General features: G+C 48.4%; 1 protein-coding gene and 1 long non-coding RNA gene across 5 annotated transcripts in view; both read right to left on the bottom strand.

The window, feature by feature from the left end:
- Window positions 1-17,130, bottom strand: part of Afap1l2 (actin filament associated protein 1 like 2) — a 90,594-nt gene that overhangs the window by 66,998 nt on the left and 6,466 nt on the right. The window lies entirely within an intron of this gene.
- On the bottom strand, window positions 3,082-15,790 carry LOC144376956 (uncharacterized). Its single transcript, XR_013437384.1, has 2 exons — window positions 6,583-15,790; window positions 3,082-5,640 (listed from the first exon to the last, which is right to left on the bottom strand). It is a non-coding gene; the product is annotated as an uncharacterized LOC144376956 (long non-coding RNA).

The raw sequence follows: 17,130 nt of genomic DNA, 5'->3' as shown, positions 1-17,130 counted from the left end.
ATTCCAGGAAAAATCCTTTTGAGGTTTCCTGTGCTGCCTGAGTTTATTACACATTAGCAGAAGTAAAGGCTTCCAGAGAGTCACATGACGTTATTAATATGAAAATCCCAAACTCCAAGTGTTTGATGAAGTCCGAGATGTGAAGATTCAGGAGAGCTCTTCCTTGAGCAAACCAGTTCCCTTGCCTTACAACTCCCTGGGGAGTGGAACGGAGCCAAGGTCAAAGACTGGGACGAGATGCCCAGGAAGAGACGATGATTTCATTGGCTGGAACTTTATGGAGCTTTGTATGTTTTACGTGGCAAATGCTTTTACTATCCCTTTGCAAAGGCAGCGGAGCAGGGGAGTGGGGGGAGTAGAGGGAGGGGGGAGCCAAATTCCGTCCCTTCCAAGGATCCCTGAATCACATAATTGGTGAAGAGAATGGACCCTAAAGGCGGCCACACAACTTTCCCACTGTGTAGGTCCTCATGGCAACAGAGCTGAGTGAGAAACATATTCACATCCAGTGGTTTCCATTCTAAGATGTGGGGCTCTCCTCACAAGACCCATCCCAGCCAATCCACTAGCCAGGAGCAGACATCAGCTGTGGGGGAGCTGCTAAGCAGAACTTCCCACCACTCTGCCCTGGACATCTGGCCATTGACAAGGACACCTGGCCTTGTGCTTTTGGAAATACAATCCTGTAGGGTTTTTGTCTCTAAATCTGTCTCAAACCCTGGTTTTCCCATGTACAAACTAGGAATAAATCTCTACCTACCCTCATAGACTTGCAAGTATTAAATAAGGTAATTTGTGTAATGCATTTATTAGAGGACATGGAAACCGAACTTACCACAAGCTTCTAGATAGCAGGAATAGTGTTGGATCTGGTTTGCACAGTCTGCAACTCTGCACGATATATAAAGGGCTACTGAATGATGCAATGAGTGGGTCTTTTAACAAAAAGACACTGGGAAAGAAAGGTAAGCCAAAAACATGGTTGGCACAATGTGGGTAGCTAACTGAAAAATATTAATTTGGATCCCACGTCACATCTTATGAAGAGTTTCAGATGGTTCAAATATTTAAAACAAAAAAACAATTAAAAAGTACAAACAAACTATAGCTGGTGGGAATGTAAAATGATGTGGCCACTGATAACTGCCATCATTTGGCAGTTACTCAATGACATACCCTGGAGTTACCATGAGACCTAATGATTCTATACACACACACACACACACACACACACACAGAGAGAGAGAGAGAGAGAGAGAGAGAGAGAGAGAGAGAGAGAGAGAGAGATGCCCAAGAGAAATGAGAATATGCATCCACAAACAAACTTGCATACAAATGGTTATAGCAGCAATATTCAATATATCCCACAGATGAATGGATTAACAAGGTGTGTTCCATTCATGCGTATGTACCCAATAGAATATTATTTAGCCATAAAAATGAGAGAAGGACTGACATACTCTTCAACTTGGAATGAACCTTGAAAACCTGGGATGAAAACCTTGAAAACTTGAATGAACCTGGGCCAAGTGAAAGAAGGGGTTTACCTATTCTATAAATCCATTTATATGAAAGTCCAGAATAGGGACATCGAGAGAGGTGGAAAGTAGATGGACAATTGCCCAGGGCTGGGGAAAGTGATGGGGGTGGGGGGCAGTGATTGCCCAAAGGGAAGGGGTTTCTCTTTGAGGAAATGAAAATGTTCCAAAAGTGGCTGTGAATGTCAGCAAAGTGTACACCCTGAACGTTGTACAGTATTAAAGGATATTTCAATAAAGCTAAAAAAGAAAATGGGAGATTCTTAGTAAAGTTTTAGGGGGAAACTAGAACCATGAAGGAGATAAATCTGACCAAAAAAACATTTCAGGAAAAAAAAATCCTACTTCAGAAAAATAAACATAAGAGCAAGACAAAGAAAGAGTGGGAGAAATATTTGCAGCTCATATTCAAAGGGTTAATTTTCTTAACACACACAAAAAAAACTCCTACAAAATCAATTTTTAAAAAAGGAATTCAATAGAAGAATGAGCAATGCATACAAACAGAATACACATACTCTCTACACACACATGACCAATCCTAAATACAGGAAGATATTCAACTTCACTTTGAATAGTGACCTGCAAGTTGAATCTGGAAGGGGCGCCATGAAGAGAGGTCTTTGCCCATTCTGAGGAACAGGGACGGCAAAGTCGGATAATACTGTATTGAAGAAATTAGGTGGGTGGAGACAGGCCCTCTTTGCTTAGGAGGTACTTTGCCTATGAGACTAAAAAGGGACCTGACGAATCCAGATGTGGTGGCACCACCTGTAGTTCCACCTACTCCAGGGGCTGAGCTCTGGAGTTCAAGACCAGCCTGAGCAACACAGGGAGACCCCATCTCAAAACAGAAAAAAAAAAATAGATATGGGCTCCCAAGAGAGCCACTTGGCAATCTCCACACGAATCCTAGCAACACACCCTTTGACCCAGCCTTTCTATCCTGGGTTGGGATGGTACAGATATCCTCCTGGTGTCTGAAGTGACCTATGGCAAGGGTATTCACGGTGACACTGTTTGTTACAGGGACACCTAAGGAAAAACTGAAGTGTCCACCGAGAACAGAAAAGGCGTGGTCACTGCACAAAGGAAATGCTGAGCAGCAAATCAAGGAGGAAGGGGCACCAAGAGTGAGCTCCACGTGGTGGAAAGAGGAAAGATCACCCGCTGCAGCTGACCCTGGGCGCGCAGTGGCCTGAAGGATACATAATAGACTGGGCAGGGAAGGGGCCTGAACAGGGGTGGAGTTTGCTTTCTACTGAGTTCTTTTGCTTTTTAAAAACTTTGCACCAGACAGAGAGTTTGGAAAGAGAGGGACAGGGACACGAGGAGAGGGAAAGAAAGAAGGGAGAGAGAGAGAGAGGAATGGAGAGAAGGAAGAAGTGAGGGGAGGAGGCAGTTAGGATCATGATAGAGAGGAGAGAAAACCCTGGATGACTAGATCCCCGATGAGATCACTGATGGTAGGCTTCTAGGGTTTTCACATTCCAGGTTACAAGTGTCTGCTGTGCAAGCACAAGCTGTAATAAGCAGGTATGACTTCTGTTTTGAAACATAGGTGTAAAAGTTTATTGGCATAAAGATACAGTGTGAAATGACTACCCGGAACTCCTCACAGGGTGAAACAGCCATTTGAATGTGTAACTGTTGTTCACACCTATTTTAAATTATTTAAGGGAACTCCATCTGAAGAAAACCAAAAATAACAGAAAGAAGAAAAACTGAGTTTGCTTGGAAATCGCACCTTTCACACTTGCCTGGCTAATGGGGTTGGGGTGCAGAAGGTGAAGGAAGCAGAACTTTGTGCAGGGGGAGGTTATAGGCACATGGACTGGGGGCTGCAGGGACCCAGGTACCACTCCCAGCTTCAGCCAAGTTCAAGGCTAGAGCCCTGGTTCCACGAGAATCCCCAGTTCATCTTTTCTCCCTCCTCAGTCCCTCCTGCTCTAACCTGGTTACAGGAAGAAGGAAGCAGATCAATTCTGGCTAGGAGCAGGGGCCCCGAGGTGGGGTGCTGGTCCTCGCCCTCCATCTTTCTGAGCAGGTGTCCTCATTTACTCAATCACAGTGAATTCACAACATGCACTGCCCTCTGCTAGCCCCTTCATGACCCAGTAAGGACTGACATATTTGCAAATATGTCACCATCCTCCAAGTCAGCTTCTAGAAGACAGCATCTGAGAGGTAGAATCATCCACTCGGATTACTCGGGGCATTTCTCAGCAGCCACGAGTCCCATCCCTGGCTGGTCTCTGTCCCCAGGCATGCTCTGTCCATGGCTGCTCGGGCCTTCCCCACTGAATCAATGGCATCTTGTCTCTGGTCCTGCCCCCGCTCTGAGTGATGAACCAACTTCATTGGGAGCGTCTGCTGCGGGCACCCTGAGAAGGGCCATTGTTCCCCGACACTTGTCCAAAGCCTCCATTGAGGGCCGGCTGTGAGCGAGGACGGAGGACATTCATCACCAGGAACACTTGCCAACAAATGAGAGACAGCTGTTGGGCTCCAATGGCGTGTGGCCGAACGTTGCCTCTGGTGAGATTTATTTTCCGTGTGAGAACATCCTCTCTTCTCTTCTTAATTGTAGGAAACACGAAAATGTTCCCGCTCCCCTGACAAATCAGAGTCCACGTCCCTCCACTAGTCACGGAGCATAAGGAGGTGCCACAGGAACACGACAGTACCCATGACACTCCTTCGTCCCAGGCCAAGAGGGGCACTCGGGTCACAGCCTCACTCAGAGCCACGCCCCTGTGGCCAGGCCTCTCTGGCCTCCCACGTGCCCACAGCAGGGCTGGGCCCCCTCACTTCCCAGGAACCTGTTTGAAAGGGGCAGATGGGAACTCGACCAAAGCTCCTGGGAACCCTCAGAAGCAGCGAGAGCCCATCAGTGTGTCAACACTCTGCAGCTCATTTTAGGGGATATGAAACTGGCCACGGAGCCAGGACAGGGACACGGGAATGGACCCACTTATGCCAGCACAATGATGTGCTAATGGGGTTCCCCGTGGAATATGAGCAGCTGGGTCCAGATGTGCTAGAGGGAGGCTTCTGGGGGAGGGTGCAGCGGGTAAAGGGGGGATGGGAGCTTGTTCCCCGTCATAAGAACAGAACGAGCAAAGGCCTGGCTGGAACAGCTGCCGGCAGGACAGAGAGACAGGACACCTGGAAGCCAGGCGCACAGAGGAGCCTCCTGTTGTGGAGGGCTATTTCATCAGGCCGGGGTTCTGTTCCGAGTCTGCCGCCAAGTCCCAGACTCAGCTGTGAACAATGCTAGGAAAGCCACTTCCCATCCCAAAGAGATACACCAAGATGGCTGGACTGCAGCTAGTGGACATGACGCCCCACTTAACGACAGACACAGACATGGCTGAAGCCCACGTTTGAAGACTTCTCGGGGGATACAGATTACATGCAGCTTGATCAGACACCAGTCAGCAGAATGTGCTCGAGGGGCAGATGGAGCTGGGTTAGGATCCTGCTGGGCTGGCTGTGAGCTTTAGCTTGGGCTGCCTCTGGCCTCTAGGTCTGGCCTCAATTTCCTCCATCCCCAGGCGAAGGATAATAATATTTACTGTTGGATCCCTGCCCCCACCCCCACACCCAGGACTGATTCTGCCTGCTTGGAATAAGATGAAAGTGTTTGATAGAAAAACGTTGGGAAGCTTTTTATTAACATTCTCAGCTCAGCCTAGCTCAGGCCAACAAGCCCCTGCATTCCAGGGGACTTCTTCCCTAGCAAGCAATGCCAAGAATGTGAATGAAAGCTTCCGAGTTGTCCCTATGCGGAGCCCTGTGAATATTCAGCCAACCCTGGAGGTGCAAGTACCTGGAGGAGGGTCGGGGAGTGCAGGCTCTTACCCCCTAGGAATCCCTAGGGAAGAAATGAGAACAAGAGCAGAAAATGCCAGGGAGGATGTGGGTGATCATCCAGGACACGGTCAGCATCAGATGAGGGCAGCAAGGCTCAGATGCACCTTCTGGTGGCAATAGCTTCCGAGTCCGTAGCTATTTGATAGGTAAGTTAAATCCACTGGCCTCAGTTATCCCCTGGAGAAAAGAGCCATCATGGGACTTCTGACTCGCCTCCCTGGGATATCTGTGAAGGCGAGCAATGGAACATATTTTGAAGTAAAAAGCAAAAGGTATTGGTATTAGTTTTGATTTTTAATAATCACTCTTGACCTTGATCTCCATTTAGTATCAAGAAAGCAGCAGCAGAGTAGGGAGATGAAGAGTCAGAGCAGACAGGTAGGGGCTCTCCCCATGGCAGAGAGGGTGCTAGAAGGGGCAAGCAGTGAGATGACTGGGTCATCATGAATGCGAATTGTCCCTGCCCTGCCCAGGCAGCAGCTGGTGCTGTATCTGCCTCTTAGTAGCTTCCAGGGGACCCAGATGTTCCTCGGGCCCAATAGGATCCCATGGCCAAGCCAAGGAAGCAGCACCCAGGGGGTCATTGAACAAAGCACCCCAGCAACAGGTGTCCCCAGGAAGAGGTCCTTCTGGGGCTGCAACAAGGGTTGAGGTCACATGGGCACCTTTCCTGTGGCCACATAGAGCTTTCCATCTCCTGTGCCTTGCAAAATGAGGGCACTGCAGACAGGCACATGGGCTTGTGTTGCCAAGACAAAAATGCACTTCTCTGTCCGAACAGAATCTCTTATTGAGCCTTCTCTTCCCTTTCCACCATTAGCCTTTATCTAGTTGCTCATCTAATCAGCTAATTTCAAAAGAGACTTCACTCTCCCCTAGGTCTCCACGACCAGGAGAATCTACCTTCCAGCCATAAATACTCCAGGGTTGAGCCTGAGTCAGGAGAGGATTAGCTTGGCTGCGGTGATACTAAAGACTCCCCTTTCCTTGGAATTGCAATTCCAAGCACAAGGCAGAAATAATCCCCTTTATATTTGCCCAGTGCTTTTCAGTTTTTGAAACACTACTATGGATCTTCCCAACAGCCTGTGAAGGAAGGTGAGCACTAATTATTACAGATGGGGAAAACTGAGGCTCTGGCAATAAAAGACTAATGAGGTACACTTACATTCATCTGATGGGTTCAGAACCAGGAAGCAGCTCTCCTTAATGAATGAATCAGCCTCCTCCTCCCAACCCACAGTCCAGTGCAGCATTATGGAAAGCAAAGGTTGCTGGCATCAGAAATGATCAGATCCGTGGCAAATTCAGCCCAAAGTCTTATCTCCCCAACAACTAGCATTCTGAGGCTCTGACCTTGTGCTAGACCTATCACCACCAAACTCTCTAAGCATAAAATATCATTCAGTCCTTATAAATCCTCAAGGAAGATGGTATTAGCCCCTTTCTGATGAAGAAATCGAGTCTCAGAAATAGTAATTGCCTAAGACTGCAAGTTCTGAGACTGAACTAGTTCTGTAAGAAACCAAACCTTGCAACTTTGAACATCATTGTATTTTGTATTTCCTACAACTAAACACAGACCTTAGATAATCTGAGCGGCAGGGAATGAAGCATTCAGATCTGTTTTGTTTTGTACTGGGGATTGAACTCAGGGGCACTTTACCTCTGAGCTACATTCCCAATGTTGTTGTTTTTTTCTTTTTTATTTGGAGACAGGGTCTTGCTAAGTGGCTGAGGGCCTCACTTGCTGAGCCTAACCTTGAACTTGCTATCCTCTCACCTCAGACTCCCAAATGGCTGGGATTATTGGTGTGTGCCACCATACCTGGCTAAATGCTTCTTAAAGAGAGAGGCACTGGGAGGTCATAGATGGTTCTGAGGCTAAATCGCTGCTTTCCTTTCCTGGCTTTGCCTGTGGGAAGGGCATGGATCATCATTCAGGGATCTCAGGCAACTGTCCTACTCCTTCCACCAATGTTCTGGGGGCCAGAGGGCTTCTTCCATGTCCCTTTGCTCCCTTGGCCCCCTTTGGTAAATGTGAACTGTAACAGGTCTGTAGCACCTTCACCACTTTGCAAAGGATGAAGGAAGCTATTCTTTCAGGATGCACCTGGATTTTTCCTGAAGAATAAAAAATGTTTTGAATCCAAGGTAGTGCACAGGTGGGATTCACTGTGTGCACAGTACTCGAAAGATGCAGGCTCCTGGCCTGGCCCAGGTCTCTCCATGGCCCCTCACTAAGGAACCCTCCCCTGCACCTCCACCTCACACATGTGCACACCATTTTGGCATGTGGTGGCCTCAGAAGCTTAGTCTTTCCTCTCTGCCTGGAACTCACAACCTCAATTGTCCAGGTGGCAGGCTCTTTCTCTCCATTTAAGTCTCAACTCATATGTCTCCTCCTCCCACAGGTTCTCCATGTTCTCCCTGCTGGTGCTGGAACCTCCCCCATCCCCCACCCCGTCACCACCAAATTGCTCTCAAAACATCCTACATTCTCTCTTCATGTTAGTCACTGCTATCTGCAGTGATCCTTCTTTAGAGCTGTGCTTACTTGTTTCTGATCCATTTTCCTCCATTAGAACATAAGCTCCATCAGGACAGGGGCTCATCAGGCCAGGCTCCCTCAGCACCTGGACAATGCTTGGCACAGAGAAGGCTCCAAAATGCCCATTGTGTGAAAACCTGGAAATGCTCACATGGAAGGAGCTATTCAAGGACATCAGCAAGGTCATGACAACCTAACAAATCCTTCGAGCCGGAAAGGCCCGTGGGGCTGACGTGAACTTGAGCAACAGTGATGATGATCTTCACCACCCCATCACTTGAGCAGTCAGCACCCAGTGGACCTGGGAATTGGGCAGGTACAGAGTGTGGGGCAGAAGGTAGACACCACCAGCAAATGGATAGGTCCGAGGCAGAGCAGCTGGAAGAAAGAGGTGTGGACAGATGACAAGCACTGTCCAAGAACAAATGATGGGAAGACAGTCAAGCCCCCAGAACCAACCTCAGGGCTGTCTCCATTTCCTGAAAACTCTTTCAGTTCTTGGCTTTCAATGTAGTTGGATTTACCACCCCCACCTGCAGGGCCCACACCCAGAGAGTCAAGCTCCAAGACCCCAGAGCTCCAGGTCCTGCCTCCTGAGCCCAGGTAGAGAACATCACTGGGCAAAGCAAATGGGGACACCACTTACCCTGGTCCAAACAGCTCTTTGAATCTCTATCACAATTTTGAATCTCAAAAAAAAAAGGCTTAAAAACAAACAAACAAAAACAAAACAAAAACAAAAAACCACAACAACACAATTATCAAATAGAATAAAGGCAATAGAATAAAAAAAAGATCAGAGGCCAACACAGCCCTGGGCTAGATAAGGAGCATTTGGATGCATTGATTTTGAGTGAATATGTTGGCTGACAGTAGTGGCACACACCTGTAATCCCAGTGACTCGGGAGGCTGAGGCAGGAGGATCACAAGTAGGCCAGCCTCAGCAAATGAGACACTGTCTCAAAAAAAAAAAAAAAGGACTGGGGATGTAGCTCAGTGGTATTGGGTTCAATCCTCAGGAATCAAAACAAACAAAACTGGGGGCAGGGGAGGGCACGAGAGAAACTGGGTGAATGTTTCATTCTCCAGGTGGAAGGGGGCAAAGTGGACTCGTAAATTATAGAGCCTAGTGACCTTGCATCCAATCAATCAGGTGTTGGAAAAATCCAATTCTACTGTTTTCTACTCATTTGACAAGCATCTGGACACTGGCTCTTGGCCATGACCTGTACTTGGCAATGCAGACCCACAGATGACTAAGTGACCAGGCACTCGGAGCGGTGGAGGGCAAATGAAAAAATACATAAGTATTTAAAGCCAGAACAACCCTCTCAGGCTTGAGGGGGCCTGGGCAGGAGCAACCTGTCCCCCCTGTGATAATGGCCGACTACTGCCCTTGCTGCAGCTCTGATGGCCTAGTGTGAATTCTGGAGTCGAACGTGAGGGCAGTGTTCTCCTGCAGCCTCCTGCTTCAAGCCAGAATTATTTATAGGCTTCTGGTATCACGCCTAAACCATTTCTTCACAGGATCCATTCTTCCCCTACTCCCCCAGTGGCTTTTCAAATAGGCACCTTTCTGTTTCGATGGGTTCTGCTTAATGTGTACAACGTTATGCATTTTTAATGGCTGTCAATGCTATTGTCTAATGTCCTCCTCTGCCTCCTCAGTCAGCACTAGGTCTAAGAGGCTGCACAGGTATCTGGCTCCTTGCTCCTCCTGCTGCAAAATTCCCTATGATATTCAGCCACCAGTTCCCTCATCCCCTCACCCAGATGACACCTAGACTGTGGACAGCACCTAGCACCTAGACTGCTTCCCACTCTCCATCACAACAAATAATGCTGCAGAGATCATCCTCAAGCCCGGCCCCAGGGACCTGTTCAGACATTTCCTTGGGATCTGCCGGGTCATACGGTAAGTGAATATTCCGTTTACCCAGAAGAAACCTGGCTGCTCTCCAGACGTGGCATTAGCCTGGCTCCCTCAGCAGGGCTGTTGATCCCAGTATCCCTTAGAGTATTATTGGGCATCAGGTGGCCTTCACATTCTGCCAGCCTAGCAGGTGCTTATTTCCGTTGGATGCTTCTGATGACTATAGGAACTCAAGATGCTTGTTAGCTTTTCACCATCTTCCTCACTTGTCAACCCCTGTTCCTATCCCCCCTTTTCTAGCAAGGTTTTTCATCTTTTACTGGCTGATGTGCCAGGAATACCTTGTATATCTTACACTTGGAAGGTTTTACACATTGCAAGGCCCCGCCTTTCTGCCAGCTGCCTGTTACGGCTCAGAGTGTCCACAGGTGAACAGAGTCCTCAACTTTGTTGTAATCCAACTCTTAGAAGACTTGATCTTTCTCGATCATTCAACTCCTGTTTCTGGAGCCCACATATATCAGGGGTTAGGCTCTTGGCCACAAAGAAGAATATCTTTGACCCTTTGGGGCATATAGCCTACTGGAAATACAGTATAACTACAGCCTTGACAATGACCATGGCCACAAGGGCTTGTATGAGGTGCGGGCAGGGTTAAGATCTGGGAGTAGGGCGTGATTGTTCAAGGTCAATGTGACAAGGCTGAGTGAGCCTTGATAAATAAGCTTGTCAGGCAGTCCTGAGGGAGGGCGTTTCAGGCCAATAGACTAGCACATGCAAAAGCCACAGTGGCCAACTCTAAGGGACAGAGCAAGGCTGGGGCCCAGAGTGAAGTGTCGGGTTGGGCAAATAGGAATGAGCCACGTATTGAAGCCAAGTATCAGACTTTCTCCAGTGCAGCACAGGACATGTACCTTCTTGCTCTCCCAATGACCACTGGTGAAATTACTCTAAACACCATCTATACCCAAGGAAGAAGGCCTGGTTTGGGATCTTAAGAAATCTAGACCTATTTTAGCTATGGAAGCAACGTATTATTGCCTCTGGACCCAAAGACAAAAAAATCTTAGACAGGAAACGGTTTATGTGCATCAAAGTTCAACTGTCAAGGGGGATAGGAGACATCCCCTAGACAGGTCTGGATCATTTTGAAAGAATTGAAGAGCTTCCCTTCTTGGCCTCAGTTCTCAGCCATAAGATTCCCCAACTGCCAAGTGTAGTGGTGCCGGAAATATGCCGCATTAAGTCATTAGTGACACAGCGGAATTTTACCCAAGACCCCGAAGGATCCCTGCCAACCAGCTGTTTCCTCCTGAATCTAAACCATTTTCACACTCAATAATGGTACTTAGCAGGGGGGGAAAAAGTCATTTGTAAATATTTTGCTCTAAGCTCTGTGACTGCCCTTATTTTTTTTTCCTATCAGAGAAGAAATCTACTTGCACAGAGACATTACAGCCACGCATGGAGGCGGCTTCCTGAGGAACCCCAAGTCACTCCATCTCAAGAATAAGGTCTCTGAGCACTGTTACCTTCTCTCTTCCAACTCATCCCAACCTTCCCTCAGCAGGAAAATCATCTTTTGGTAGAACAGTCTGTCCTTTTAGTACTTTAGGTAAATAAGTTTAAAAAAATGGGGCTCTCCTTTGACACCACTCCTTCAACACACACGTATGCACACACATGTGCTCCAACCATACCTGACATCTGTGAATGCTCAGGGGTACAAGGACAGCAGGAGGGGGCCAGGCCCCTAAGACAGAGTCCATATCCCCCCAACCTAGCAAGAGCTTCCAACATAATTCCTTCACCACTTTTGCTCTGAGACGACTCCCAGCTTTATTGCTAGGGACAGGGAGTCATTAAGTGTCCAAGGCCACCTCTATTCTCCTGCTTAGGACAAGGGGCTCCCTCTTGCATACAGCCATGGTCTGCATCAGGCTAAAATGCATGGCGACCCTCTCTTGCCCTGCTTTGCGAGCTCCCGCAGAGGATGCACACTGGCTCGCTCTCACCCTGCACAAACAGCGCCTTACCTCCCTGCTTACTTGAGAGCACCCGGGGATCTGTGTCCTTACCTGGGGTCAGACAAACAAGACCCCTCCCCTCAGAGGTTTGCTGAAAAGCTGAAGCCACTTTCTGTCATCAGCAGAGACCTGCAGGCGGGGCTGGGGACGAGTCATGCTTCTGGAGGATTTAATTTCAAAACCCACAGCCCAGACTTTCCCTCTGAGAACAAGAGGGCCACTCCGCTCTCCAGGGAACCAGTGCACAGGGGCCAGGAGCGACACCTGGATCCCATAACTCTGGGAGATGGGCTCCCAGGCAGAAGTGTTTACAGTTACACACACCAAACCAACATCAGATGACAGAGATGGGCGCCTGCCCGCTGGGAAGCCAGGAGGTCAATGGGAAAAAATTATTTTAGGCAGTGCTGCGCCTTCATGCTTGGAACTTTTATCCAAACAATGCGACGTTCTCAGGCTCCCCCTGTGTGGTGCCGCCCCTCCTCTGACACTGTGGGAGGAGCCATGCACAGGCTGGAACTGAGGGTCCCACCCTCAGTGGGCGCTGGCTCTACTTAGGGACCTACTGAAAGAGCAGCGGAGCTTCCTCTTCTAGTCACTCTGACCTGAGCAGCACGAGGCCAGGTGGGCTGGCAAGGTCTCAGGGCCAACGTGACCCCTGAGGGCTGCGGGAATGGGCATTCTCCCCAGAAGGCCATGTGCAACACCACCTTCAAGGCCTGACTAAGTAGCCAGGGCCACACAGAGCAGATTTCCACCCAGGCCTCCTCTTCCAAGGGACACATACGGAGGACAAGCCCCAGCTTCCTTTCCCAGCCTCCGCAGTCACCAGCCTTTCCCCGGGAAGCCTGGAATTCTAACCATGGCCACTCAAAATGAGAGCCTGAGGGTACCAGAGACATGGGGACGAGAGGATGCCGTGAGGTCCTATCTCTTCTCTGGGTCTTTGTGGCCTCGGGTTCTCGGAGAGAATCCCTTTTCTGGACTCAAGACCTGTTCCTGAATGGAACTGGCAGAAAAAAAAAAAAAAGAGGGGAGGCGTGGCAGGCAGCCAAGAGGGAAAATGAGGAAGCAAAAGGAAGGAGGAAAGGGAGGGAGAGGAGGGGAGAGCACAGGGCCGAGCCTGGGCGCCCTGAAGAGCCGTCCTGGCTTGCACGTGAGGTTTTGTGGTCAACCCCACCAGCTTTGCTCGGGGCCAGCTTTCACAGCATCTGAGATGTGAGACTTGAATCAGAAAGGTTTCCAGACTCCACTGAGACAAGTACCTGTGAGGGCACCCAGGAGATCCCCAGGGCTCCAGACACCAGGGACTGTCATAGTGTCACTGCACATAGGGTCTCCCACTCTGTGATCCTCAGCCACGAGTCCAGTAACACCCAGTAGGGACCCCACCTCTAAAGCACGCCAAGACCAAGGTGTCAAGGCCAGGTGAGCCCTGACCAATGAGCTTGCCAGGAGGTCCCGAGGAGAGGGCATCTCAGGCCCATGGACCAGCACTTGCAAAATCCAAGGTGGGAACGGCGAGGACCTCAGAATTGCTGGGGGACAGGGTGAAGTGAAGAATGGCGACTCTGTCATGCTTGTTAAGGACCAGCCACGCTGCATGAGCCGCTGGAGCAGGCGTGAGGCTAACGGCACCGAGTGTCTCTGCCCCCACAACTGACACTTTGTCATCCTTCATTTCTTCCCATTTGTGCAACAAACAACCAAGCAGAAGCCACAGGAGGTTTCTGTACCCTGTAGCCCCTGCTGGTGACGCACCTTTATTTCTTCAAAGAATGTGCTAGTAGAGGATACCTTAGAAGTCCTGACAGTGCCAAGGACAGTAGGGTGGTGACCATCCCTAGGTCATAAGGAGCCCAGGATTGTAACCAAATATTTGCCCTCAGGGAGACCCAAGCCATAAAGACGAAGCTGAGATGCCCCAAGCAAACTTGCCACCAGACAGATCTCAGCTCTGGAAGCAGGGCCATTGAGCACCCTAGAGTCCCTCCCAAAAGGACTTTGAAATTCAGTAAATCAGCTCAATATGTTCTAGGACTGTGGGTATTAAATAAAAGAAGTCACTGAAACCTCTGAACAATAAGTTCATTCAACACAACCTTTTTTTTTCTGCCCCCATCTGGGGACTTGAATACAGTGAACATGAATAAATTCTGTTGTGTAAAAACTAGGATCGGGGGAGGGGTGGAGGATGGAAGGAAATGGCAAGATTCCCACTTGTTGGTCGAACAGGAAGGCTAAGACAGTCATCAAAATCCAAAAGGATGTCAGTGTGCCTGGATAGCCCTGGGAGATGGTGGTCCTGGTTTGCAGTCAGGTAAGGAAGTGTCCAGTTCCCTCGCCCGTCACTCCCAGCTGTTCCTTTGCATACAGCAGTCCCTCCATTCTTGCACTCAAATCAGAAGTGGGCTCTGGGGCCATCCTAACTTGGTGGTTCTTGAATGGACCAGCCACAGTCAGACCTGACCCTGTGTCAAGAAATTTTCACTACAAATATGCACAAAAATTATTTTCTGCTTCTCCAACCTCCACCTCAACAACATCAAGACAATTAGAACTAAGAAAAGTGTCAGCTATCACTCTAATTGAACACCCCAGGATGGGTGGAACAGAACTGACTCGGTAGACGACTAGTGGCTTGGACATGTTTGTGATTAAAAAGTGCCACATGTCTGAAATCTCCTGTGTAATTCACAACTGAACACGTCCTGGGCCCAATACAGTCCTCACAGATGGACAGTCCACAGCCATCCAACACAGTGTTCTTAACGAAGCTGCAGAGATAGGGCCTAACTCCCCAGGGCACAGAACCAGGCAAAATTCACCTGAAGAACAGTCCAATGAAGATTTTGTTTTGTTTTTTTCTTTTTCATGGAAGATACCAAGACGCTAAGATCCCACAAGGACTAACACAGTAATGATCATCCTTTATTCTCAGAGGATTCTCATTCTCTGGCCTCAGGCCATGAGCACTAGTGATTCTGCATCATAGGCTTCCCCCTGAATGGAAACAAGGTACTGATGCCTCACCTCCCATGGGACGAGGTGCGTTATTTTAATACATCATGGTTCTTCTCTCTGAAAAGTCAATCCTAGTTAACATAGACAAGCAGGACTGCCAAAAAAAAAAAAAAAAGACAACCAGGAAATCATTATGGTGCAGACATGGGTACTCCATTCCAACTCAATAACTTTACTGGCAAAAAAAAAAAAAAAAAAGACTGGAAAGACTGCCAAAGTCAATACATTAGATCCATGTGTGGATAGCAGCAGAGCTCCCACGGTGGGAGCCCAGAGCTGATGCTCCAATATTCTAGGGCCATCCTGGGCTCATCTCCTGCCTGGTCTTTAGAATTTTTCTTTCTAAATGGAGACAGAGCTTCCACCATTTTCGACTGTGCTAACTGGAATAGTCTCCGGCATTTAGGATACACTATCAAGATACCCTGGTCTTTTTGTTTTATACCTCAATTCCTTTTTTTAATATTTATTTTTCAATTGTAGTTGGACACAATACCTTTATTTTGTTTATTTCTTTTTATGTGGTGCTAAGGATCAGACCCAGGGCCTCGCACGTGCTAGGTGAGCGCTCTACTGCTGAGCCACAACCCCAGCCCTGTACCTCAACTCTTCACCCTCTTCTACTCCATCTCCATCACAACCTCACCAAGACTTGGCTTCTGTTTTCAACCTGGAATAATCAACTTTACCCTTAGTGGATCCTTCCTCAGCATCTGCCACAGAATCACAATATGATAGGGTGTTTTTAAAAGGCAGCTTTACTGAGGTATGATTCATACACAGAAGAAAAAACAACTTCCCTCTTAACTACATAGTTTTCAGTTTTGACAAATACATGGAGCTATGTAACCACCACCAATCAATAAAGATACTGAACATTTCTATCATTCCAAAGATGTCTCTCCGGTCCCTTTGTAGTCCACCCCTCCCCAGCCCCGCCCCACCCCAGCAACCACAGTTTAGGTCTGCTTTCTTTCCCTCTATGTAGTTTTGCCTTTTCCAGAAAGTTGTATAAATGGAATCACAGTGTGTAGACTCTTGAGTCTGGCCTCTTTTTCTTAGCTGAACATCCTGCTGTGTATCCCTAGCAGTTGGTTATGATTTTCTTCTTTTAAGCCCGGGACTTTCACTTTCTAATCAAGAGACTGAGTGACTGCTCTAGTTGGCCTTTGCTACAAAGAAAACAAATCATTGATTTAGAGGCATTTAATAAAGCCAGGGTTTTGGAATAGGGTGACCCTCATCTCAGTTGGCCCAGGAAAACCAGGACAGTTGGACATGGAACTTGGGAAAGCTATCCCCAGAGCAGGCTTGCAGGTTTGCCCACAGTGAGTCCTTCTGGTGCACAGCAGGGTGCTCTCTCCAGCTCACAGCTGACTCTCTTTTCTCGGCTGAATCAGGATCAGAAGGCTAATTTGCCATCTGCTGGGCGGAGCCTCCATACCTGCCTACCACCCTCCACCAGGCCTGAAGTCCACGTGAAAGCTTCAGAGTGGGTAGAAGAGAATGAGGGGGTCTATTTAGAAAACAGCAAAGCAGGGCTTCTGTGGCTCAAGGTGCCCCCCTATGTCTTCTGACCCTTAGCTCCCGTCAAGAGCTCTGACATCATCGTGCCCTGCCCCATTCTGTGCTGGTTCCAGTGCACTATAATGCATCCAGATGGACGCTGGCTCTCCCGTGCTTCTCTGCATTCTCCACACCCCTCATTCAGTGGAGGTTTTAGTTAGCTTTGAGATTAACTAGAGAGAAAGTCAGAACCAAGTAACAGAAAGTTAGCAAGGAGCTCAAAGCCATTGTTAGAATTTAAGGGTCTCACCTATATAAACTTACTGAGACATCAGCGGAGTCAGGCAAGACAAGGCTGCAGCTCCCCACATAAGGCTGAAAATCAGCAGTTCCTTGGGGTCTCCTTCCAGCTCTCATAGAAGGACCCCATGTGCTGTCTCTGGGAAGCCAGGATGCCTGGGAACTGGCTGAGAAGCCCCAACTCTGAGCTCCCAAAGGTTTTGTAAAGCACAAGATGGTTGGTGTCTCAAGTAACTGTGAGGACTCCCACCTGGTGGGCAGAACCACATCACAGAAGGTATCCGCTCTCCTGAATTAACATTCCCCTTCTTCATGTATTTACCAAGAGCTTTTCCAAGTTATTCCTCCAAGCAGCCTGGGAGGCAGATTAGTAGCCGTTATCCTCACTTGTACAAAGAAGGAAACAAGACCTAGAAAGAGTAACTGACTGGCAC

The sequence above is a fragment of the Ictidomys tridecemlineatus genome, chromosome 1, assembly GCF_052094955.1.
Source record: "Ictidomys tridecemlineatus isolate mIctTri1 chromosome 1, mIctTri1.hap1, whole genome shotgun sequence".
NCBI classification, from domain to species: domain Eukaryota; kingdom Metazoa; phylum Chordata; class Mammalia; order Rodentia; family Sciuridae; genus Ictidomys; species Ictidomys tridecemlineatus.
Note: the sequence above shows the minus strand (reverse complement) of the source record. Positions and strands in the feature narration are given on the sequence as shown.